The sequence below is a fragment of the Phyllostomus hastatus genome, unplaced genomic scaffold (assembly GCF_019186645.2).
Source record: "Phyllostomus hastatus isolate PE091 unplaced genomic scaffold, TTU_PhHast_1.1 phas_contig_254, whole genome shotgun sequence".
Lineage (NCBI taxonomy): Eukaryota > Metazoa > Chordata > Mammalia > Chiroptera > Phyllostomidae > Phyllostomus > Phyllostomus hastatus.
The window spans coordinates 4644222-4670712 of record NW_025333810.1 but is presented as its reverse complement, the minus strand read 5'-3'; the positions used below and the strand labels follow the sequence as shown (position 1 = coordinate 4670712).

Here is a 26491-nt window from a genome sequence, read left to right as displayed (position 1 = left end):
TTTGTCACAATACTATGAATCATCTGTTTACATTCATTAAACGAATTCATTAGTCTTTATATTTGTTTTTATTTAATTTTTTAATGTGTGTTAGTTGTACTCTCCCAACTAAAATTAGAAGCTTCTTGGAAGACACTTGCTGTATCTTAAGCTTTCGTTCTTCTCCATCAGGGATGCACAGAGGTCCTTCCTCTAAGAAACATTCAATAAGTATTGCTGGTTTAATGGGACATTTTGAGCCTATATCTCAGTGTGATCTTCTATAAAGTCAGGAAAAGTCTTAGAGAATTCATTAATTTCTTTATTTTCAATGTAGGTAATCTTCCTAATAAAAAATTTAGGTACACACAGTTACCTATAAAATTAATGTTTGGGTAAGTAGAGAGAATAAAGTTGGTGAATGAAACTTGAGAACGTCCAGCAGGAGGCATAGGGTCTGGAACAACTCGGTTTGTGGATGAAGAAGGAAAAGGACAGCAGCTAGAGGGAGGGGGGATGAAGGGGAAAGTCGAGAGATTCAGAGTGACTGGTTGTGGACTGAGACACAGGGTGAATGAAAGGAAGCCTCTTGAGAAGTGAAATAAATATAGTCAGTACGGAAGGCGCCTGTTATCCTTTTAAGTGTAAAATAAGAGACCTACTGGCTTCAAAATACCTTTTCTATTAAAGTAAAAGAGGTAAAAGCTTTGTGGTAAATAAAAGAGAAAATGCCTTATTTGCCCTGAAACAGCTGAAAAATAGAAAGTTTTGCTACCAGAGAATACATACGACAGCCTGATAAAATACGTGACATGACATTTAGAGCTCAAAATTACCATCACAGCTTTTTTTTTCCTCTTGATGCTCACCTCATAAACCTCTGCTGAGCTCAATGCTTTATTATTATTTTTTCTTAAATTAGGTAGGTCGTGTGTTATACTTAGATTTACATTGGAGATATCAGTGACAGGACACACTGAGTGGTCATTTGAAAAACAACAACAGAAAAACAAATGCACTGTTTCTGAAGCAGAGGCAACAGCCCGGCTTTGTGCGTGTTCTGATGAACTCTGAATCTGAAAAGCTCTTCATGCCACTGGAAAGCGAAATGGCTGCAGCTTAAAAATGTAAGTTGCAGGAAGTTTTCTAAAGGTTTAGAAATTGAATTACTGAATACAAGTTACCTCCTGCATAATTGTATAAAGCTGATGAAGTGGGTCTCTTTTGGTCTTATTGCTTTCCACATTCTATCCAAGTGAATTCACAGCTGATGGTTTTAAGGAGAGTAAGGACAGAATAACTTGCTCACATAAAATCAAACTGTTAAAAACATAAAAATTAAGTAAGCTTCTTAAGATGTTATACATATTAGCTAAGTATCTAGTAATTCTGATGGCAAATATCTTCTTTTCCTTCTCTGACTGGCTACTTTGTGGTATTCATAACATATTTACCTTTTCCTATTAGTCAGTATTACCTCTTTTATTTAGTCTCTCAACTCTGACTTTGCAATGTTTACAATAGTAAATGTTGTGGGCAGAAAAAATATAAGAAAATTGCTTTGTCATAAGATTTTCAGTTTTATAAAAGGTGTAATTTAAATATTTCTTCTGCTAGGAATTCTATAGACAGTTAAACATTAGTGACACAAGGGGAAATTATGCCTGTGTTGTATCTGCAGAAACGTTTTCTCATGAGGGCTTTTTGTCTTGTGTTTCTGTTGTTGGTACCGTATGTACAGTGGTGAATTTCAATGAGAGCGACGCCAAAGAGAGGGCCAACAGTGAGAAAGCTGCTTCAGATCGCAGCATTTCTGGTCACCAGAGGGGACTAAGCCTAAGTAGAAAAATACCCCACTACTACACACACTCCAAATTCAGAGCAACAGTGTAGGCATTATTTCCATTTCACAAGTAAGGAACCTACCGTTAAGAAAGAGTAATTTGCCCACAGTCCCATCAGTGGTGAAATCAGGATTAGAACTCAGGTATGTCTGATTCAAAATTCCATCTCTTTAATCACCACACTCATGGTTTTGTTTCCTCCTTCTAAAAATTTAGTAGAAATTAAGCCATTTCTGGTCAAAGGAAATTAAAACTTATAATCAATTATTTTCCTACTTTGAGTCTGAAAACTATGACTAGCAGTTTCAGTATTTAAAGTAGTCTACATGGCTTATGAGTGTGTCTTGTTTGGGATTAGTATCTCTGATGCCTCCTCTATCTCTTCATATTCTGTTTCCATAGATCTTCCTCATTGGAGAAAGAAACCCTTAATTTGTAATGGCCATCCCTTCTGGGGAGGCGGGGGAGGTAGAGAGGGGAGCTGTATTTAATCCCCATTCCTCTAAGACAAGCTGCCTAAACTGATTCAACATATCTCTTTTGAGCCCCAGCCACTCACATTCTGCAGCGAGCACTCCAGCCCCAGAGCAGTGTAACAGGTGAACTCCATCACACAGGTCTCTGTTAAATCCATCATTTTCTCAAGCGGGCTTTTTTTTCCTTCTGTGATATCTATTTTGAAATTTTTACAAAGTACATCATCATTCCTCTCAACTGAAGTGGCGTCCTTTGTACATTCAGTCCTATATTTGTAGTGGTTTGAAAAATTTTTGTCAGTTAAAATAAAAGCAACAGATTCATATAGGTGATGATTAAAAGCTGGTACTTCTTGTCCAGTTCCCCTGCCGGCTGTGAAGTGTGGGAGAAGATGGGTTTAAAAATTACTGTTACAAAGTATATTTTAAAATGACTTATTATAAACATTCTCTCTTTTTTTGTGTCAATTAATGTTAAAATACAGCAGAAAGATAACTCAATTTAGTTCAAAAGCCATTTTCTAAATGAGAAGAATTAGCTGGGAACAGTGTTACATTAATAGACACTGCCAGCGGCTGGATTCTGCATACAGAACACTTGTTCATGTTTTCCTTGAACTCTTTTGATTGCGCCCAGTGCTAAGTTTATACTGAATGGGCTCAGTCTGGTCCTTGGCAAGCACCGGGGAGTAATGAATAGTGGAACATCGAAAGGCTTAAATGTCCTGGCATAAGCCCTGTGTTGGTATGATGAGCTAACCACGGCATTGTTCAATAAGAAGGGTCTGTGTCCACACATTGAATTTCTCTGTCTTTCTGCTATGCTCTTCCATTCACAACAAAACTTTGAAAGCAAAGTTCTGAAGAGGTTCTTGAATGCCTTTCTTCCTAGTATGCCCAGAAACAAGTGGCTGATGTAAAAATGACAGAGCCCTACACTTTTATTTGGTAGCTTTCCGAAATTCACATCAAAGACTTAAAGAACAAACTCCTTAAGCTAGAGAGCAGTGCAGACATTCCTGCTTCTTCCCCCGAATGTCTTCCCTCTGAGAGCTGTGGCAATTTACCACAGCTTTTCACTACGGAATTTGTGATGTTCTGATCTTTATGTTTATAGCTCCATCTGTATTTGTAGTGAAATGTCTAAATTTGTCTCAATACATCTAAATTCCAAGAATGAATTGGTCTTCTTGTGAGTACTCTCGCCTTGAAAGCAAAGAAAAATTAAGCTGTGGTGTTTGATTAAAACTATGACATTATAACTTGCTTTTCCTTTGCAATTTTTATTCTTAAAAACAAAACAAAACTTGTGTAATCAGAGCCTGCCAGAAAGTACCTAAAGCCCGGAATAGAAACTTATTTTAGCTCATTTAAAACTGCTATCTATATTGTAAATTATAGAGAAGAGCCTCCTAAGAGTCCTTTTAAAGCATATTTTAGTTCTGTGTATAAAACCAGGCTCCTGGTAGGGTATAAACAGATAAGGGAAACCACAAAAGACCTGCATTGTGTAAATATTAAAAATCTGTGGCTGTATTAGAAATATGATTTGAACTACTTATAAATATAACAATGTAGTTTCTGGGATATGCTCCAAAAACCAATTTAAGTGGGGGAAGGAGAAGTTGGTCAGCATATACATGACATAAGATGGCCGTGAGCTGATCTACTATTTCCTCTACTTTTTTATATGTTTGAGATTTTTCTCATAATAAGTAGAAAAGTATATAACTGATAGTTCAGAATAATGGTTTTAGAGAATAAAATGTTTTTTACTAAAGAAAACCCAAAAATCTGAGATGCTTTTTAAAAACTTTAAAAAGTTTTATGATATGATGCAAATAACACTAGGATCTGTAAATAATTTTTCCCTCAGTGATTGTGGAATGCTAGTGGATGATATAGACATAAAAAAGAATTGTGCTATAAATAAGGTGTTAACTGAAATACGAAGGTCCTTGAGATAACTAGGTCCTCACAGATAACTGTGAGCTATCCTAGTCTCTGATGTAGGTTATCCACAGTTGGACAGTTTCCTCAAACATTGCTGAAGTGCAGTACAAGCAGTAAACCCATATGAGACATACTCACTCTCTATAAGGCAAGTAGATAATGGTTGTATTTTTATTGGCATGACTTATCATAACATTATGAACATGGAAAAATTTGCTTAACAGAAAGAGTATTGGTTATGAGAATGAAAGATGTTTCATGTGCCAAAAGTAGCTTATAAGTATGTTAATGTATGTTTATAATCACATAGTAAACTATTTTATATGTCATTTTTGTTTGGCTTAGTTTGACCACGAATCAACTATATTAAAGTTCAGTGTTTGAAACTCTAGTGTTGCCTGGCTGAGGGATGGCCATATGTTGATGAATTCCCAGTGGAAAGCTATATTCCAGTGAGGCTGTTAATTTTGGTGTCAGAGGCAGAAGGAACATCAGGTAGATACTGATGACTGTCAAGCATGTTGAGTCTTTGATGTCTCTGTTTTGCTCTTGTGCTACTCTTAGTATTTCCTTTAGTAAAGTGTTTAAGAGTCTAGGTCCTCTATCAACTGAATAATGCTACTCCCTAAACTTGCCCATTTGTTTTTTCAACAATCATTTAGTGTTTACTAATAGTTTACTAATTTGTAAGAGATCCAATGGTGAGTAAAATAGGCACGTTTCTTGCTCTCATAAACTTTTCATTCTAGGGTTTATGGTACATGAATAAGAGGGAAACCTATAGTGTGAAGTGGTATTTGGAGAATTAGAGTAACATGATGTGACGGGGAGAGCGTTATGTAGTTGGGGGTGGGGCACCTTTGAAGGTATAAACTTTAAACTGAGATGTGACTATCATATAAAGATGAGTTGCTTAGTTTTTTGTGTAAAAAACTAAAATCTTAAAGCTGTGCCTCATTTTCATAGTGGTAGGGTTTTATCCAGATAATGTGTACTTTGATTCTACTTGACCATTCAGTTAGACTAAAATATCCCATAGAAGTGCATTTAATCCATGCCCTTCATTCAACACACTCTATGCTGGCTTTCTCTCCCATATATTACAGGATTCTTTAACTTTCAGTGCAAAACTTGAAGCAGTATGCTTATGTGTGGCATTCTTCTCTCATCTTTTCAGCTGATGTTGTGGGGCCTGCCCACCCTAACCCCGAACTTCATACTGCCTTATGGTTGCTCAGACAGCTCCTACCTGCTCATCTTTTTCCTTTGATGACTGGCTGGGCCATCCAGGCACTTTGTTTGTGCAGCCGGAACCCCACCTCCAAAATAAGGGAAACCTTTCTGTTGTCCTTTGTTTGCTTGATGCCACACTCTTGTTCTTCCATAGGTTACTCGTGGATATTCTGATGTCCGAATCTGAGCCAATATGTGAATGCAAGAAAACTCAACTATGTTCTCCTACTCTGTCTTCCCCTCCACATGTGCCTGTTCCCTGTCACATTCAGGATAACATACACACATTTTCTGGTGGTCTTCTGAGACAGTAACTCTAAGTTTGGTGTTAATTTTGAACTGCAACCAAAGGCATTATGGAGAAAATGGGCCTTGCAGCACTAAAGTTGTCCTAAGTGGGTAACTGCCTAGGAGCTGTTCCTGCTTATGTCTGAAAAGCCCTATATTTTCCATTTGCACAGAAACAGTGTTTTTGATAATGAAGTAATCGTTTCTTACTGAGCTGAAAAATCATTTTGCTAGTGCTTCATGTATGAGCTCTCTTTGCCTAAATAAATTATTTTTTCAGTGTATATGCAAGGATAGGTAGCATTTATTAACAAAATCATGTGGGATATTTTGTGTTGCAGTAATTGATCACGTTTTCTGGACTCTCAACTCTGTGAAATTGCTAACAAGCGTAACAATTTTAAAATACTGAGTCTATATCTAGGAAGATAACTAGACTGATATGGTAATCATGCTGTTTAAACAGACAGAGTATTTTCAGCTCATTAGAATTTTAAACCTTTAAAAAACAAATTTATCTCTATTTTTAAAAGTTATGTTTTGGCATAGACAGCATGTCCATGTTCAGCATTGATTTTACCTGTCTAGAAAATTGATTTATCAGTTTGTCTTATTTCTAAGAAGACAGTTTTTTCTTATAAAAATCCCTGGTTCTTTTCAAACAGTTGACTTTGTGTCATTTTGTTCTGGCACCTTACTTAGAAACTATGAATGGTGCCATTTGTCATCACATCAGCCTTTATTGTGAATATAATGTAACTATATTTGCCACTTTTTGCCCAGCATTACCAGTTATTAATTTACATAAAGCTTCCTAACATATATGTTCTTCATAGAACAAATACTGAGATCTGTTTAAGTAACAGAAATGATCTGTTTTCAGAAAAGTACCCAATTAGTTAGATGCTAGATAACATTTTGTTAAGTTGAATAGCTGCACTCAGTTGATTTATTCCATATAATATACAGGGTTAAAGCTAGAGATTTCTGTTCTTCGAATTTCTTTGGTAATAAGTTACTAAAATAATTTAGTTAAGTTTTATTTATCTTGAGTTTTTCCACATAGTGGGCATAAGTGCCATCTCTTCTCCTTCTTCTAAACAGTACGGTAAAGGTTAGATAAATGCCACTTATTAAGTGAAAAAGTGTCTGAGGTTCCCACTAATTTACCTACATTTTCTATTGTAAGCAAACAACTTTGCCATCTGATAGTATTTATAAAAGTTGCTTAGAGATCTTTAAAAGTAGGATTCTGTAAAACACTGACTATTAATAGGAAGAAAAATACATGTCTCCTGTCCCCTAAATGTAAACCTATGACATGTTATGATTTTTAAATGAATGTCATAAATGAAACATTGGCTTTTTAATGGGACTCACTTATATAAAAAAAACAGAAAAACTAAATATGTCACTTATCATATTTGGCCAGAGAAGCAAGTTATTTTGCTTTTTGTGATGATCAGTAAGTAGTATTGCTTCTCTACCAATTTTGAAATGCTCTGATAAAATGCATAAGAACCAGGCATGCCAATTTAAGCTGAGTTTCCAAAGAAGGTCACTCACTGATTATAGGGTAAACAAAAGCAGTCTGGCTTCCTCACCCAGGTGTCTGGGCAACTAAGGGAAGCAGTTTCCCATAGCCTTGAATGGGCCTGATAAGCAGTGTTCTCATAGCCTTGAGAGTGGGTCCAATCAACTGTTCCCATAGCCTTGAGTGGGCTCACATGCACAGAATCTCACTATAGTATGCACCCTGTTTTGGCTCTCTGCCAACTTTGTTCGTTTCTAGCATTTAGGGGGGTAGGGACTTCCTACTGGGTGCCACACAGGGGGATGGGGGACATGCAGGGGGACATGCACCTTGCAGGGTGCATGACTCGCCCACCCTTGAATAAAGGCATGTCAGACATCCCAACGGCTCCATGAATATTTTTCTGCCTGCCCGAATCTCACGAACCTCTCAGGCCTTGAACAGTTGCAACACACTGGTTTAGTTTTTTGTATTGTTGTTTGTATCAATTTTGATATGAGCTTTTCAAAATTTAGGCTTTTAAAATTATTTTCATTTTTGCTTTAGTTACTATAAGGTTTCTAATCATAGTAAATCATGTAACAATTAGTCCTCAGGAATGGTTTAGGCAGTAACATTTTTAGAGCAGAATATGAGAGCCCATACTACAGATTTTGAAAGTAATATAAATATCTTTAATTACAAAAAGAACACTCCTCCTTTCGCACAGAGCTAGGATTTTGCAGCTTTTGTGTTATTTAACCACATACTCATTTTTACACACAAATGAGAAACTGCTATTTATTGTGAATGAGCAGAATGATTCTTAGAAATAGTTTTCTGTAAAGATATAGGAGAGATAGAATGAGTGAGTAGGGAGAGGTTTCCTGGATTTTTTTCCCCAAATAGCCACGCTGTTTACAGTATTATATATTTGTCCTGCTGATATGTGTATTAAGGAAGCCTGATCATAAAATAGTTGCCTCTCCCTCATAGAAGCACTGAGTTTGCCAGGGTTTGGACAAGTTTCTGGATATAAGATACACAGAAATACCTAGTGGACTTTATCCACTTTATCAGAAAGATGATTTTGTAACTTGTTTGTGTAGAAGAGCCTTTCCCTTGTGTTTTGCCCCTGCTTCTTGAATACTAACTGATTGCACTGAGCTTAATTTGCACAGAACAATGACTAAAAAGGCATGCGACTAAGTGCCACAGATTGTGTTTTATACCAGCATTCTAGTAATCATTTTAAGAACCCAAGGCTGTTAACTGTGCCACCTTCAGAGAGCATACTATGTGCAGGTACAGATTTTTATGTTTAAACTGCAGACTTTACGCTGCTCATTCGGAACACCAAGTGATGAAGGAGCTGCAAGGAAGAATAGGGAATCTAAAACTAAGGACTGTGCTGCCTGCGGATGCATTCTGACTCCAGCATCTTAAATCTGCGGCTTTCTAAGTGATTAATGGCTTTGATTTTTAAAAATCATGCTCCTGTCTCTTTCCACATTATCATACATTTTACATTACATTTTGAAATTAAGTTAGGCATTAGAATAAAACAGATACCCTACTGAGTTAAAGATTTTTAAATCTTGTTCTGTGGTCCTTACCCTTAGATCCACCCACTTAATTCTCAGGTCTGCATATAATCTTTGCAAATACAATTGCAGTAAAATTACTAAAACAGAAGATGTTAAAAACTGTCAGTGTAAAATTGTGAACATGAATGGGTAGTAAAAGAAATTCTTCTAAGATGCTAAGATGCTAACACCGTATGCTATGATATTTTTTCATTGGTAATGCCTAGGAAGCATCTAGCAGTGTGAACTCCCTTTTCAGCTTTTGAATACATTTCAAGATGGAGTTCCTTATTAGAAAGTTAAAGGAAGTGTTCTTTATTAATCATTTTAACACTCCACATCAGTGGATTCGACTTTGCTTCCTCCTAAAGTTTTGCTTTTTCTCAGTAAATACTGTCAGAATGCAATGGGGGGTGGGGGTGTTCAGTTCAGTAAACTACTACACTAAAACTATACTGCATTTTATTTTTTAAAGTAGATTAAGATTTTTAGTGGGATTATTATCAGAGTTGACTATGCATGTAAAATATAGAAATGGGATCTTTTTCAACACTAAAATATTTACCAATTTTAATATCAAAATTGAATTTTAAGTGACTGTCCCTAGAAGGGCACTTGGAAATATTCATGAGTAGCATGGTATTGGGGTTTGGGGAGTGGGGAATGAGGAGATGTGAAGAAGACTGTGTACATGTAAGGTTAAAAATTTAATCAATAACCATTTTTGTTATTTTGGAAAATGTTTTAGAAGTCTTTTGTTTTTCTCTTCACTGCTGATTCTCTGGGTAATATCTCACAGATTGATTATATGTTTATTTAATTCGGGAATTGAAGAGAACATGCCCTTATTAGTCCCTGTATTCATAGTTCTTTCCTTCTTTAAAACAAAACCAACATAACTAAATTTTCTACAATATATAATACATCTTAACAGCATGCACAAAACCAGTGCTTACTGCTTATTTCTATTCTGTTCCCTTTGGGAAACATTCATCCCTGGGGTGTGTTGTTGAAAAAATCTGTTTGTGTACTCATTTCAGGAAAGACTTTAATGAGACCTGTACATATTTCTTGGTAATGAAAACAACTCCATATTTTGTAAATTTTGTATTTATATTAATATAAATCCACCCAGCTCCAGCCTCATCCCCTACTTTCACACGGCTGAGAAGGTTGGCCTCAGTTAGCAATTGTTATGGTGTCCACCTGTCTCTAAAAAGGTCCAGATGTGGACTGGTCCAAGAGCACAAACCAGAGGTTTTGTAGAGACTCTGTGATCTTTAACCACAGTGGTTAATTTTGGTCAGCATATTCAAACCAATTTTAGTACAGAAAGTAATATATGAAACTGAAAAAGACTTGCTCTCTGAAGTTGCAGTTTTTCTCAGCCCAGCAGATTACAGTACAATGCCAAAGCTCATGCCAGAATATGAACAGAAGAGGGATATTGTGCATTCTGGACAGAGATGTGTGACACATAAATAAACAGGAAAATGTGTTATAGATTATTTTTGACTAGTACCGAAACTAAATATTTTAGTTTCCTACCCACATGTTATTTTACTCTGCAGTATAATGTAAGGATTAGAGTTTATTAAAAATTTATAAGAATTCTAATATGTACCTCAATTTAATTGGAATGAAGTTAGGCAAAATGTAGATTTAAGGAATTCACAGATTAAGTTAAAAATTCACTTATATAAGCAGCAGTCTATTTCTTGGGGGCCTCCTTGGGGCCTGCTAAACCCTGTTTCAGGGGAATGTTAGGATACACACACACACACACACACACACACACTTGTGTATAAGAAGTGAAATATGTATCAATAGCATAAAGAACTGGAGAAAAAGCTTAAGGTCTGAGGTATGTCCTCAAGGAGTGTATTTAACACCCTGCTTATAGAAGCAGCGAGTTTCATACAAAACAAACAGCCAAGCAGTAAACAATAACAAGAGCGTGCAATGAAGTGCCAAAGTGGGTGGCACATTAAAGGAAAAATAAAGGGCAGACCTCCCTTTCCAAATGAAATTGTATGCAAAACACCAACACAGAAAACAAGAGAAATGCGATTTTTTGAACTTTGTCATACAAGTTAAAATACACGTAATATTTATTCAAGAAGTTATTCAAAAAGCAAGTTCATTTAAATTAACCAAAAATTCAAATGAATAGTAAAGGGATTGGTCTGTAATAAGGACTCAATAAATGTTGATTACTCTTGGTGTTATTGCTGTTAGTTTTAAATTATGTGCTTTGGGTAGCAGTTGCAATACAAGATTAGCCGTAGCTTTCAACTTACGGTACTTCTGTATTTTGTTCAGGATACACGTTTTAGAGAAAAATATGAAATCACACAGAAAAGTAGTTGTACATGCTAAGATTTTGTTTGGTTTCAATAGCTTGCTTTGCTAGTTTTACACTGTGATAGTCTTTAGTTAAATGAAGATGGCAAGAGAAGAGATTCTTTTTAAGCAGAACCTACTCCCTAAATTGGGGTAGGGGCCAAGACTTGGTGGCACATTTTAATTCATTGGTTATTTTAATGTACAAAAAAGTGAATGTGTGTACGTGTGTTGCGTTAATGCATACTCACCTACAAAATAGACCCAGGCATCTGAGACCTCCCTCAGACACCCGCATATAGCACAAATTTAGTAGGTACGCAATTTGGGAACCCCTAGTGTGTCTTATAGGACCTTTGTCAACAAACCTCAGATGTAGGCTAAATTTAGCATGCTACCTATTTTTGTGGGGCCCAGGAGCTAAAACAAGTTTCTGTGTTTTCAGTGGTTGAAAATAAATAAATAAAAATTTATCATGACACATGAAAATTTGGGAGGTAGAACCAACAGAACCCGGAGATGGATTTGTATGTGGGGAGAGAATGAAAGAGAGAGAGGTGTCACTGTTTGCTTTTGGCCTTTCATGACAGGGTTAATAGTAGTGTGACTCTGATGCAGGCGACTTGGGAGAAGGGCAGTTAAGAGTTCAGTCTTTGGTGTGTGGAATTGAAAGTGCCTTTGAGGCATTCATCTGAGCTGTTCCAAGCAGTCTGCACAGAAGTGTCTGCATGCCTGTTTGTTAGTAATCTGTGGGTAGGTCCTGGCCTAGACCTGTAGCTGTGACTGAATTTTAGGGATTGTTTTTTATAAGGCGAGAAGGGGAAAGAGCCTTGGACCAGGCTTTAAGGGACGCCTTATAATGACTAGATAGAAGAGAAGGAGCCTGGAAAGTTTAGAGGAAAGGCAGAAAGAAAGGAGGGAGAAAACTAACTGCTGTGTGGTAAAAGTCAAAGGAAGACTAGTACCGAGGGGCCGGCAGTGCTGTAGAGCAGTTAACCAGAGGGGTTGCTGGGAGTCGGTGGATTTTGGGTGTGGGCATCTCTGGTGACTGGAGTAATAAATGTTCTGATGAGTCAATGAGAATAGAATCCCTAAATTATTGTTTTATTGAAGTTATTTATACATTTAGCTATATTAGTTTTAAAGAAAATCTGCATTCCCAGGTGTGATCTTCTTTATTATTCAATTGATCTCCAAGTTTACAATGCCAGTTAATTAAAAAATGGGATTCACTTAAAAGAGATGTGCTGCACAGCCAATTTTGATGGAAAACAACTATTTCCCATCACCTAAATACTTGAATCTTACCCAGATTATATGTCAAATCCCCTTTAATAAAAAAGGATAATAATGAGAAAAAAATTGTTGAGATTCAAAGTGACTTTTCTAAAAAGGCAAAACTGGTGATTCCAGGGAAATATCACACCACTCACAGGCCTTGTCAGTTTTAAGTACCATATTTTTTGGACTATAAGATGCACGCCCCCCCCCAGTCTCCCAATTTGGGAGAAATAATAGTTGTTAATGCTGCTATTGAGTTCTGTTTACATTTACATTGGTGAAATATTATGTTATTTGTGTTATTAAATATTTTATCACATTTTTTGCTTCAAAATTTTTCCCCCTATTTTCCTCTAAATCCTAGGTGTGTCTTATGGTCCATAAAACAGTAGGTTCCAAGCCAACTTAATTGTGTTACTCCAATTGATTAAATAATGCCTTCCTCTTTTACTAGGATTTCTTTTATGTGTGGCTGGAGGCAGTTTGGAAAAGGGGAGGAGTGGAACAAGGCAAAGAAGAACTATGTTATACATTTTGTTTACAGGGATTTGGTGAGGATTTTTCTTTTGTGGTTTCATACAGCATTTAATTATTGTTCTTCTGTTTCCTTATTTTGTTATAATGCGCTGTAATGTGAAAATGGACAGAGAGTCTGTCACTGTTCAGTTCTTTGGAATCAGACACTAAGACAAAAGTTGGGGTCTAAGGTATTTATTAGGGAACAACTCCTGTGAAAGGAAGTATGAAGGAAGAAGGATTGGGCAGAAGGAACTTTCAAATGGTGATGCAGATGCAGCAAGGCTGTGGCCAACCTGCATGGAGTTGCGGAGTGAGGATTGCTTGTCCAGGTGTCCTGTTTAGGATTAGATGGATGGGTCTTTCTGTGCCCTTGCTCAGCCACTGCTGCAAGCTGCTGCCTGGCTGAGGTGGCTCTCTGTGGGCACGGACAGCTGAGGCTGGTGCTGCTTCACGCCACACTTGGCACCAAATCCTTCCTTTGAAGGGGGATCTGAGCAGCACATCTCATCTCTACCACACTGTCTTGTAATTTTACACATAATTGAGTTGAATGCCTTGGGTGCATTTATGTTGGTTTGGATTATTTGTTACAGGTAACAATAGCCACGCGTACTAGGTCAGGGATGTCACTTGTTCACATAAATGGAGGCCCAGAGGTGGCATGGGTTTCCTTAAATCAGTAGCTCCAGCTCCATCCTCTGGAATTCTTTCGGCTTTGTCATCTTCACTGTATCAAAGGCTTCTTCTACCTGCTGACCCCCCTGGCAGTAGCAAAGAAGCTGTGGTCCCACATCTGCACACCCCCAGGGCCAGCCCAGGAAAGAACATCTAGTGTGCACTCTGCAATGCTCAGGCATAGTCCTGAGATGACTCTGCCCCAACACGGGAAGTTTAACTCAGTGGCAGAGGGGAAGAAGGCGCTCAGCAGCCTGTTCTTGGAGCTTGAGGTAGAGTAAGTTTCTAGAGCCTTGTGGATTTCCAGGAGAAGTTGGGGGCTGTCAGAAAGGGAGGGAAGTCGCCCACAGATCATGAGACATGTGTCAGTTTTTGATAACTACCCCTGGTTGTTGCTGATAGTATTTGCTTTTCCTTACTTATGTGGGCATAATTACAGACCAAGCTATTAATATATACTAAAATCTTAGTTACTGAAAAACTAATTTTCCTTGTTCTTTGAGCTGTTACTTAGGAGATAAACTTGTAAACACTAAAGCTGTCACAGAGTTTAATTTCCAGTGCGGGGAAGGAGGACGGAGAGCCTATGCAAGACAATGTAATCAAATTTTGTAATTGGTATGTTTGAGTTTCATCTTGTCTTTTTTTGCCCTGGTTCACTTCTGGGTGGAGATAATGATGAAGGGAGGAAGTAAAAGACTCAAAGAACTCAGATGATTCAAAAATATAAATCTAAATGGAATCACTAAAAGCTGACTTTTGGGTCAAGTTGAAACTCCCAAGAGAAAGGAAAAATTAATTAATACTGGAATATAAGAATTGTAAGAGTTAAAATATTTATCTGTGTATCAAGTTTCTAGTCGATCTGGGATACCTATTGTATAGATAGGAAGTAGACACTATAAAAATTTCATTTTCTTAGAGATTTTATTGAAGTTTTTATAAAACATCAGCATTTGATTTTTCTGCCTTTGCTAAGTGGTTGAGATTGCAGACTGACACTTATTAATTATACCAGATTTCTAGTTTTAATTAGAGAATCTCCTCTGAGACTAAACCTTTTTACCATTAGGCTGTTTGAAACCTATGAGATAAAAAGGGAGGGTTCTTTCAGAAAATTATTTACATGATTTTAATTAATGATTATAATCTCCATGGTCACTTTTGCAAAAGAGCATTTAATCCCTTACCCAGTTTTCATGATTTGCATTTTGTAAAAACGTATCGGCCCTGCAGGCTTATTATCTCAGAGTTGTGTGTTTTTTTCCAGATGAAACTTATTTTGGGTGAGTTTTATTTTGCTACTGTTTCAAGCCCCAGCTTATACTTTAACACCTGTTTCTCATGCAGAGCAAACTGACTAGTAGAAAAGTAAAGTTTGTTTTCTTTTGCCAAGACAGAACATAGCCCTCGGCAAGGTTACCTTTGAAAGCAGTTTTTCATGCAGCGACTGCATACAAGTAGCGTTGCTGTTGCCAAGATCCTGTGACTAATGAAGGGTCGGAGTGATGGTGTATTCTTTTTCATTGCTCACGGCACGTATATGTAGCATTTCTTTTGAGAAAAGGCACTCTAGCGTTTCAAACAGAAGCTAGAAGTTTAACCTTCCAAGAGGAAGGTCAGTGTTAGTTTTATTGATAACTCAGAAGAAAGCCACTTTATAAGAATATGAAAGATAAATTTTTTGCTAAGTAGAAACGATTAAACACAGTGAGTTTTTCACCTTTCTTATGAAAATCAGTTTGAAACTATTTTCCATTTTTAAAGTTGTTTTTTTCCCCCTCTCTGAGCTGAAGTGTCAGTCAGATCCTTTGCACTGATGATGCCAATCACTGGTCTTCAGACTGGAGACTTGGTCCGGATTCAAGGCCCAGATCCCTGGATATGGCTACCTGCTCTATTGTGGTGCCATTATGCCATAGACAGTGTCGCTTGTTTTTAATCATACTTTATGAGAACATTTACATTTCTAGTATGCTGTAAGCTGTCTACAGTTTAATGGTTTCACAGACTGTTAGATTGATTCTTTGTTTTACAAGTGGGAAAATCTTAGCGTGCAAAGTTTTGAGTATACATGGAACCAGGGAAGAGGAATGGAAAATGTTTATTCCTATGTACGTGATCGAAATAGTTGCTGTTCTGGTGTGTGTGCGTGTGTGTGTGTGTGTGTTGAGGTGAGGGTGAGGGTGAGGGACAAGCCATGGAGAGGGGGCTAATGTTTCTTGCTTTATTTCCCTCTTCAAAAAATTGTTATTAGGTGGATGTTTTCTACCCTTTAAACATTCTCTATATTTATACCTTCTTAAACATTGATTATTTGGGGGTTATATTTTTTATTGCTTTTCCTTATCCTTCCCCCTTCCCTTACAGTCATGGGCAAGAACAAAATAATGGCTTAATTCCATAAAATTTCAGCAATATCAGTGTACAATGTTTCCTTCCTGAACAAATGGAACTAGCTGATTAACAAGTGCAACATTTCCTTAAATAACACATTTTGTTATGTGAGTACTACTAAAAGGCTCCACATACCCCTGGGTATTTCAAGAATTCAACTACTTTCACTCTAGTTCCACAATCTTGCTCTTGTTCGCCTATCTGAACACAGATGATTTGAACACAGCACAGCTCAATCTGTTCATAAAAGGTTGGGAAATAAATTTTACTGAAGGGACTGGAGACAAAACAGTAATACTTTCATTATAATTTTTGTTTTATTATTTTTATTTCGATGTTTTATCAAAAAATTTTAGGAGGTCAGTCTGGGCTATCGTTATGATTCATGTTCTAGTGAATACTGCAGATTTTAAAGGAATGTTTCCAGGACTGGAAATAGAAAAACTGAAGTAAGTAGAAGAGATTGCTACTATGTGAGCTTTTGTCTGATGTGAAACAGAGACAGTATGCCGAGTGCCTCCTGCTCACCTGCCTGTGGTTGGAAATTTTTACAATAATAACTAACGTATATTGTGCATTTGTTGTGTGCCAACCATTATTCTGGGCACAAATTGATATTATCGAGTAATTTAATATTCAGAAGGACGCTATGAGGTGTATCACCATTTTAGAGATGCAAAACCAAACATTTATTGCTAGGGCTGAGATTTGAACCGGACACTTTGATTGAACCTACAGTCTGTGGGCTTTTTCTGCACAACAGCATTAGTGTTTTGGTGCTAAAGGGGGCTTTGGGAAACCCTCTGTCACTCTTCTTATTTTATGTAGGTCCTTACATGTAAATATATAACCGGCTCCACGACACTGAGTAACTTTGCGAAGGCCGAGGCAGGGACAGAAGCGGAATGACAGTTGTGCCTGTGTGCACACCAGTTCCAGGTTTTCTCGCCCTCTCTGCTGCCCTGCTGAAGCCTCCTTCCTCAAGCTGTCAGTAGAATTGAGACTTCAGCTTAAACTTTTTCTTCTTAATAAACTTGCAGCCAAGAGGATGCTGGAGTTTAGCTAAATAATTAGAGAGGAGAGTTACTTGAAGAGGGGGAAAAAGGAAGGGAAACTGTGTGGGTACAGATGCAGCAGAGCCTGGGAAAATGACTTACTTGGACATTATTTGTGATAAAGCTTGAGTACTATCTGAACATATGATTATAAGGAGTCCCTGTTACTGCCCATTGGTTTTTATCTTAAATTTTTTTTTTATTTTTGCATTGCTTTTTAGTCCCTCCATATCCCCCACCCCTCAATCACTACATTGTTGTCCATGTCCACCAGTCCTTTTTGCTCAATCCCTCCACCCCACCCACCCCCACCCACCTTAGCTGTCATCTGCTCTCCTTCCATGAGTCTGTCTCCATTTTCCTTGTTAGTTCAGTTTGTTCGTTAGATTCCACACGTGAGTGAAGTCATGTGGTATTTGTCTTTCTCTGACTGGCTTATTTCACTTGCCGACAGTCTGTGCGGGTGAGACTCTAACTTCTCAAAATGTAAAGGCTGTGTTCCGGTGGGCATTTTGGTATGTGACTACTGATTCCAGATCTTGCCTCTGCTAACAAAGTGGGTGATTTCTCCGTAATTGCATGGGAAATGCAAATCCTTGGTGGAACATAAGAATTGTTTCCCCATGCCAATTTGCTTGGATACATCTAATTGGAGAGGAAAGTTCTACTCTCAGTATAGACAGGAATAGTCCATAGGCCAGATCATTATCTTTTGTATTTCTATGAGAAAATTAGGCTTTTATTTTTTAAAAGCACCTCTTAGTAAGTTAAATTTATCTGTTTCTAATTTTTCCCTAAGATATTTACTTTAAATCCTGTTCATTTATTTCCGTCAGTGACACAGGAATGCACTGAATAAATCAAGTGCCTGCGGACAGTAGGTGGTGGTGTTCAGTCCTGAGGAAAGTGCTGTATGATATAGAAATACTGTGCTTAATATCTGCATCCCTGCCTTGTTTCTTAATTGGATCTGTGCTCTAGGGGGCATTAGGTTGAAGTGAACAACAATCTAGAAACAACATTGCATTCCCGAAGCCAAGTCAATTAATCACACAGCACATTTCAGAGGAGTTACTTCTAAGTAATTGTTGTGTAAATTAGGCCCATTGCAGTCGCTGGGTAGTAAACAAGAGACAGCCTGCTTTCTGCAACCTAAAACATATCACAACTTTCCCTCTTCTAACCCCCTTTGAGATAATCCTTAAGATTTCATTGCTCCTACCCACAAAATATCTGTACAATTTTCTAACACCATGTTGGTTATGTATTCTCAGTGAGCCTATAATTACACATTTAAATTTTTCAAGCAGTGGTTAATAATGATGGGATTTTTGAGTTTGGGGGTATTTTTTGTTTTTCTCTAATGACTTGCTGTGGTCCCTGTATAATAGAAATGATTAAAATAGAGATAAAGAAGGCTTTTTCTTTAACAGCATTGGAACCCCACCCCATGGCTTTCATTACATCAAACAGCATCAAATATTTATATTTTTATTTTTAATCAGGAATCAACAATTATATCTTGACACTTCTTACTTCAGGAATATATCAAAAATTATAAAAGAGACCCTTATGGAGAGAGTTTCAGGATCACTTTGCCCGATGATACCAATTAGTCTTCAGCAACTTAGACAAGGTGCTCAGTGAAAGTTTCCTTCTGGTCGCACTAGGAAGCACTCAGCTCTGCAGTAAGCATGCCCAGGAAGTACAGGTTCTGCCAAAGCAAGACCAGCCCTTTCAACCTTGCTGTTTACATTTAACCATCTTCTCACACATGAAACGTGTTTGTCTTCAAACCTTCAAGGTAGTGTTGCTGAGAGGACTTAGTGATTGCTCTGGATCAACTGTAATCATAGTTCAAGCTCTCCAGTTCAGAGCAAAGGATGGGGAGGAATGAACCTGGAGCTCCCTCAGCCATGGCTCTGAGTTGTGGAGGAAATGATTTTGAAAGAATGAAGCCCATTTACAGAGAGAAATGGAGAGAGGTGTTGGTGGTGAAATGGCACCATGTGTAAGAACTGTGGGCCTCTGTTACACAACCTTGGTACTTGAGTTTTGGCTAAGAAAGAATTTGGAGCCAAGACTCAAACTATAAGGAAAAGTTTATTTAGAAAGTCACAGAGGTAGAAGAATTGAGCTGTTGAAGAAATGGGCCCAGGAGACAAGTTACAGAGGCAAAAGAACTTAGGAGAAAGAGAGATACAAGGAAAACTTGCCTGGGGGAAGTGCATGGGGAAAGGCTGGGGTGATCTCCAAAGAGACAGAGAGAGCCAGGCTGGGTCCACCTTCCTGGGGGCTTTTAAGGGTGGGATTTTAAGGGAGATCCTAGGGGAGGATCTCGATAGAATATTCATCAGCTTTCCAGGTGTGTCCTTTCAGGGTTGTAGTCTTCACTTACTGGTCAGCACCAGGGCGGGGGGGTGGGGGGTCATTACTTAATGCAGCTGGTCCTGGTGTCAGACTTGGCATCTCTTGTGTAGTTTTGCTGCTTTTCTGCTCCTGGAGCTGAAACACAACTGAGGTCTAGATGTTATCCCTAGGGGTTAATGCTTAAGGGAGTGGTCATGCAAGGGCCCACAGGAGAGTTGCATGAGTCCACTCTTTGGCCCGTTGTTCCTCTTCCAAGGGGGTCTACCGCCTGACTAGTGACAGGTCTGGGGGAGGGTACAAACCACATGACCAGTGATATGCTAGGGCAGGAAGGGTTACCCTGGGGGTGAGGTCCTTGTGTTCCCAGTTTTGCCTGTTGCTAGGCACCCAGAGCTTTCCACCCTTGGCTACCTTTTGCACCAGGCTCATCCTCTTTTCTCTGCTCCCGCCTGTCTGACTGCCTACCACATGGGCACAGAGACAGTAGGGCTTAAGTATCCCAGCTTTCAGTTTTAATAAGGTTTCTTTCTCATTAAACAAAAGACACTTCACGTAGATACATCTTTCCTAAGTTTCTAAGCATGCCTACAAACGTCTGTGATTTCACTTACCATGTTGCTTGGAATTTGTTTCTCGCAGGAGAGGTGCTGTCTTCATTATTAATTGGCATAGAGTCTGGCAGTTAAAGGTTCATACATAAATGTTGCATCAAAAATGAATGAGCAACCATATAGTTTTCAGTGTCCTACTCTTTTTCTCATCAGAAACAGGTTTAAATGTACTTGATTTTGCATTATCTGGTCATATAATGGTTCATTATAAGACGTGTAGAAGCTGTAAAGTTTTAAAAATATTAGTTTTTCCAATAGTGTTTCCAATACTATAAAAATGTAATAATGTGTCTTCCCTCCTCCATCTCTGCTTTTTCTTATTTCTTTCCTAGCTAAATATAGTTAACTCCTAGAACTTGGTTTCATGAGATTGACCTCAGGAAGAACTTATATCTTGTTTCAAGTATAGGCAATGCTTTATAAATAGAGCACTGGATGCTTTCTGTAATAAGGGCCTTAGCCTGTTGGATTTTCAGGGAATCTTGCTTAGGCTGTAAAGTCTTGTTATATTTTGTCACTTTCCGCTGCTGAGCCTCCCAGGTACAACAGATTAATTGCTTCTTTATTTTTTCATTTTTGGTTATCTTTCATTTCCACATATGTAATATTTTATGTAGGTTTTTACTTCAGTTTAGGTTCTTATAGATAATACTTTATAATTGGGAGTAATTAAGTTCATGATTAATGTTTTCTTTCATTTTAGTTGTGTCTCAAGTCTTCGTAGATTTTTTTCAGAAAGTAAGCAAAGGTTTAATAAATATTTAAAATACTGTCCTTTTCACCCTTTGCCACACTGTAACCCTGACTTTCAAAACCAATGTAGTTCGATTGTTATCCATTGAATAGTTTCCCCCTTGATTAGGTATTGAGGAGGCTAAAAAAATATTAATGCTTTTCTTCTCACCTTCTAAGTTCTTCTAAACTGAGCTAATAATGAAATTAGCAGAGAAAAATTAACAGGAGAAATCAAGTTGTCAAGGGGATTCACAGAAATATGACAAATCTATGAAAACTCCAAAGATAGTGAGGCAGCATTGGGTACACAAGACATTTTGGAGAAAGGAGAAATGGGTGGGGCAGGGAGGAGTATCAGACTTCAGAAGTCAGAATGGGCGATTTACAGGTAGTTGAGGATGTGCAGAGCACACCTGGCAGGAAAATCCCTGCAAGGCAGTTCAGAAACAATGGGGCATAATGGGTATCAGACAACAGGTGCACCTGGGGGGAACCCTCCTGTTTACCATACTTAATTCAAATTATGCTCAGGTAGCATCCTAAAATCTCCTTCCTGAAGCAGATTTCTCTGTCTGAATATCTTAGGCAGGAAGCGGGGTGGGGTGGTGTGGAGGGTCAAAGTTTCTTTCTGAGTCTTGTTTCTTAATAAACAGCTTAAAATCAATATCCCAAAAGGGCAGCTTCAGGGTGGCAGAATTTAAGTGCCCTCAATGTTATGTAGGAGTATAGACTCAGAGGTTTTTCTTCTTTTTAAAAAAATCCTCACCCAAGGATGTTTTTACTGATTTTAGAGAGAGGGGAAGTGGGGAGGTGGGAGGGACTTTGATGTGAGAAAGAGACATCAGTCGGTTGCCTCCTGACCAGGGATCTAATCTGCAACCTAGGTATACGTGCCCAGACTAGGGTACAGCCCTCTACCCTTTGGTGAATGGATGGTGCGCCAACCAACTGGGCCACCTGACCATGGCCAGGGATTTCCCTTTTTTATTTTGTCCTCTTTATTCTACCATTTAACCAGCTATTGGCATTATGGGAGAGGAAGAAATTTTCCTGTACCCTTCCAGGTTCTTCTGACTAGTCAAATAATTAAATCAACATGAGAGAGATTAGCAGGAGAAAATAACCAAACTTAATTATATATGTACCTGTGGGAACCCCACTTATATGAGAAAATCAAAGACAGCACAGACATAGAGGTTTAGACACAGAAATGTAATGTTGGGTATATATGACATTCTGAACTAAGCAAAGCACCTGGGGCATCAGAGGGGAGGAAGGTCATTCACAGCATGTTAAGAGGAGCAGATGTTCAGTAATTAAAAGTTTGTCCTGCCCTATGGATAGGTCACAAAAAGTTATCTCTGGTAGCAACTCATTATAGACAAGTCACCCAATTTAGACTATTATAGGTAGTTAAGGGAGGAGCAGAAGTTTCTCTTGAACCCTCAGGGTCTTAACTTCCTTCTGCTCAAAATAATCCACATTCTAAAAAAAAATCCACATTCCAAATTAGCACATGTTGGGGAGGCCTGTTCTAAACCCCTTTACTATGAAATATCATGAAGATACAGCCTCCTGGAATTTCTAACCTTTGTAACTTCACATAGGACTAACAGATTCTCCTTGAAGCAAAAATGTGTGCAAATGAAAGAAGGCTCTCAAGAAATAAGCGTATCTATTTCAATAACTTTTTGTACATGATCCCATATACCTCCATCTTTTTCAATCCAGATATGGTGCCTTAACTGTTTAGCTCTGTAGCATCTTCCTGCTAAAAGCAAATTATATTTCATAGTGAGAAGATCAGGTGCCCCTTAGCTTGCTTGTAGGCATCTGAAATGTGTCTAATGCAAAAGAGTTAATGAAGAATGAGTTAAAAATGTTAGCCATTGAGATCAAAATACGACTGAGCCTTCCTTGGTATACTGTCTAGGAAAGTTTCTGTAGATGGTAACATTGTAGCTGTTCTTGACTTTGCTATTGTGACAGCTTGTGTGTGTTAGCAGGAATGTTTTAGGGGTGTTTACATTTTGTCAGGTGAACTCTCTGAAACTTTAGCTAGGTAAAGTAAGGTATGAGAAGATAAAGATGAAGACTGGTTTTAGACATATCGAATCTCAGTTGAAGTCTGTGGGGCAAGTGTGGCAGGAATAAAGATTAAGAATGAAGATCAGGACCTTTGGTGCATCCAGGAGTCATTCAGGCAGTGATATACGCATCACAGATGAGATTACCCTATTTAGGGAGCTGAGGAAGGGCCACGGACATCATGTTACAAAACTAAGAAGCCATCAGGAAGATGGGGGAAGAATCAATCTGATGCTGCCAGAGAGAAGACTGTTTGGTGTATGACTAGGGTATTTAGTAAATCCAGTTATTTTGGAAGTTGTGTAAGCTGAAATCCTGATCTGGACTTTTGATATAGGAAATTGTGTGACTTAAGCAGTTTTGCTGGAGTTGTACTAAAAAATGGAGGGATAGAAACTAGGTTAGAATATACTAATGAGTAAATGACAGTTGAGACAGAAGGAACAGCAAGTAGCAAGTTCAAATAATTTGGTCTGTACCCATGAAGGGAAGGGGAGAAACTTGAGCATGGAGAAACACTGAAAGAGAAACTATAGTTGAAAAAGAGAGAAAAGAGGGAAAAATGAAAATGGTCAGGTCTGTAACTGGGGGGCTAAGGTTCTGAATACAAATGCCAATGTGTTTTGTTTTCTCACGGCAACAAGCAATTCTCTGGTACCAGCTGGGTGTCTTGCCATATACATTAATTCTGAAACTATTTATCTAGAGATATTATCAGGTTCCACAGTGAAGGGGTCAGTCCCACATGACTGGTCTCCACTTCAGATGCCAGTTTCCAGCCCAGGCTGTTACCTGTACTTCTGACCAACTGGCTCTAAATTGCAGGTTCCAACCACCCCCTCCATGGGTTCAATTAACTTACTGGAGTGGGTCACAGAACTCAGAGAAACATTTTACTTAATAAATTGCCAGTTTCTTATAAAAGAATATAACTCTGGACCAGCCAAATGGAAGAACTGTATCAGGCAAGGTATGGGCAAAGGGTACACAGCTCCCGAACTCTGCGAATGTGCTGCTTTCCCGTATCTCCCCATGTTCACCCACCTTGACGTTCTCTGAACTCCCTTTGTTTGGGCTTTTATGGAAGCTTTAATACATTACCATGGTTAATTGAAGCATTGGCCTGTGGTGATTGATTAAAACACCAACCCCTCTCTCCTACAGCAGAGGTGAGTGTGGGGGAGGGGTGGGAGAAGGGGGTGGAGACAAAAAATTCCAACTCTCTAATCACAGGGTTGGTTCTCCTGGCTACCAGCCCACATCCTTAAATGTAATCCAGAAGTTGCCTCATTTACATTAAAAAAAAAAAAAGACACCATCAGCTGTCTTATCACTTTGGTTTTGGGAGGGAGCTCTGTGCCAGAAATAGGAAGGCCAAGTATATATTATTATTATTATGACAGTATCTCAGGGGGACTGAAGACAGAAGGCTTGGAAAGGAATAGAGCTACTTTCTCTGTCACATCAGGGCAAGTTCAGAAGAGGGCAGTCTGGTTGTTCCCACAGCACTGCTCAGGTGCTGTGGAGGAGGAAGGTGACTAGGAATCAGTAGGTTTCATTTTGGATCTGGACTGAGATTAGCACAATGAGGAATCTATGCACTTCAATGAAGTTATCTTCACAATTGGAGATGCCAATAATATGAGATGAAATTTTCTGTCTGATGTCATTCCTGCCCATGAAATTTGTGACACACTTGCAGTTTTGTGTTTCACATGTCACTACGTCCTAATGCAGGTCCTGTTACCGATTTGATTCCATTGTCTTTTACCTGCAAACTTCACACAGACAGGTCAAGTATAGTAAGATCATGAAAATCTTAGTACCTGCATTCCTACCATCGAAGCAGGACATTAAAATGCAAGGTTTGACGACCAAGCCAAGGTTGCATTTTGGGAATTTTGGTGAGATGACTTAGTTTGTTCCAGCAGTGCCACCTATAGGTGGTCGTGACAGTTGTATCTTAGTAACTTAAAATGTTTTCACACAAATTGAGCTTTTATTTTTTGAAATTTTATCTCAAGGTGCTTTAGATTCTAATGAACTCAGCCCTTTCCTCATCAAGAAATGGCATTTGATTTGGTTTTAAAAAGAAGTGTTACGGCAATACCCGATTTGCTTCATCTGTAAACATACTGAATCTCTTCTTTTTTAAGGACTCACTTTTATTTACAGCAGAGTTTCCTTAACATCCTGCTGCAAATTAAAATTGCATTTCCCAGTAGTAGTTACAGGGTAGTAGCTGTTCTGGGTTTGGGCCACTCTGTTTCAGAAGGTCTTTACGCTCTGCTGCACTGTGAAACTACTCAGCACTAAATTATCTTAATCTCACTAGTTCAGATAATAAGGACCAGGGTTAGTAAAAAGTATCTAAAGCAAACTATATATTTTTAATTAAGTGACATTAACTTGGATACCTTTATATCTGTGTTTTCAGAAATGCTGAGATCCTTGCAATTGAGGTTTGGTCCATCCTAATGAGTTTACACTAATGAGTACTGTTTTGATTTATGTAATAGAAACTACAGTAGGAAAAGCAAATGCAGCCTCTCAGATGGGTTCAAAGCATTTGCAATGATAAAGTGTATCCTTGTTAAATAAACCCTATTGGTGACTTAAAACCAGTATAATTTTTTTTCATTTTAAGCAGTTTCTTTCTTTATGCCGTCATGAAAACCTCTTTGCATTTGCCAGCATGAAAGGTAAGATTTTTAGTAATAGGGGAGAACTGTTAAAAATATCTTTAAAAGTTCATGTCTCTGAACCTAACAGTGGTTTTTAAAGATAGCCATGCTTTGTGTAGATGAATGCACTTCTGAAGGAAACCATTGTTACCTGATCAGAGACTCAAAATTAGATGTGTTATTGAAGTTTTTGCACCATTTGACTTTGCAGGGCCTTATTGGATGGAATGGAATGACATGGTGAATGTATTAATTTATGATGAGATTTCCAACTTTGATAGATTCATTTACAAATCTGTGACATGGAGAAATATTTCTACTTAATTTGCTGTTTTAATGTATAATATTTTCACTTGAAATATGTTCCATGTGTCCAAAGAAATATCTTAGGACAGCAGTATGAGACAGACTAAAGCAAGTAACTCTGATGAGTAATTTTCTTTGTAAGACTATTCTACAGATCAGTTTTGTTATTTGACCACTGGAGAGCTGTCTGGCTTCAAATTATTGATAATTATAGCTAGTTGTCTAGAATATAAAGTGAAAACAATCAGTTATCAGCACTCTAGAACTTTGTTTTAGGCCTCTACGTGAGGAAGGTTCTGAAATTGGAAAGGTATATATGAGGAGTTGTCAGCTCTCATCTCTTTCTTCAGCTGTGTGGGGCATGCCCTCCTCTGAAACCACAAAAAGTAAGGCCGCTTTCTTTACTGACTAGCCAGTGAAAGCAGGGCTGAGAGGTGGGGACAGGAAAAATAATTTTCCTTTCCTCCAGTGAATCAGCAGGAAGTTTAGTTTACCTCTGTGATTTCCTGACTTTACAGGTAATAGAATCTAGCTTTTTAAATTTTATTTTTATTT

At 38.1% G+C, this 26491-nt stretch overlaps 1 protein-coding gene across 2 annotated transcripts in view; it reads left to right on the top strand.

The window, feature by feature from the left end:
* Positions 1-26491, top strand: part of FBXL17 (F-box and leucine rich repeat protein 17) — a 470512-nt gene that overhangs the window by 249221 nt on the left and 194800 nt on the right. The window lies entirely within an intron of this gene.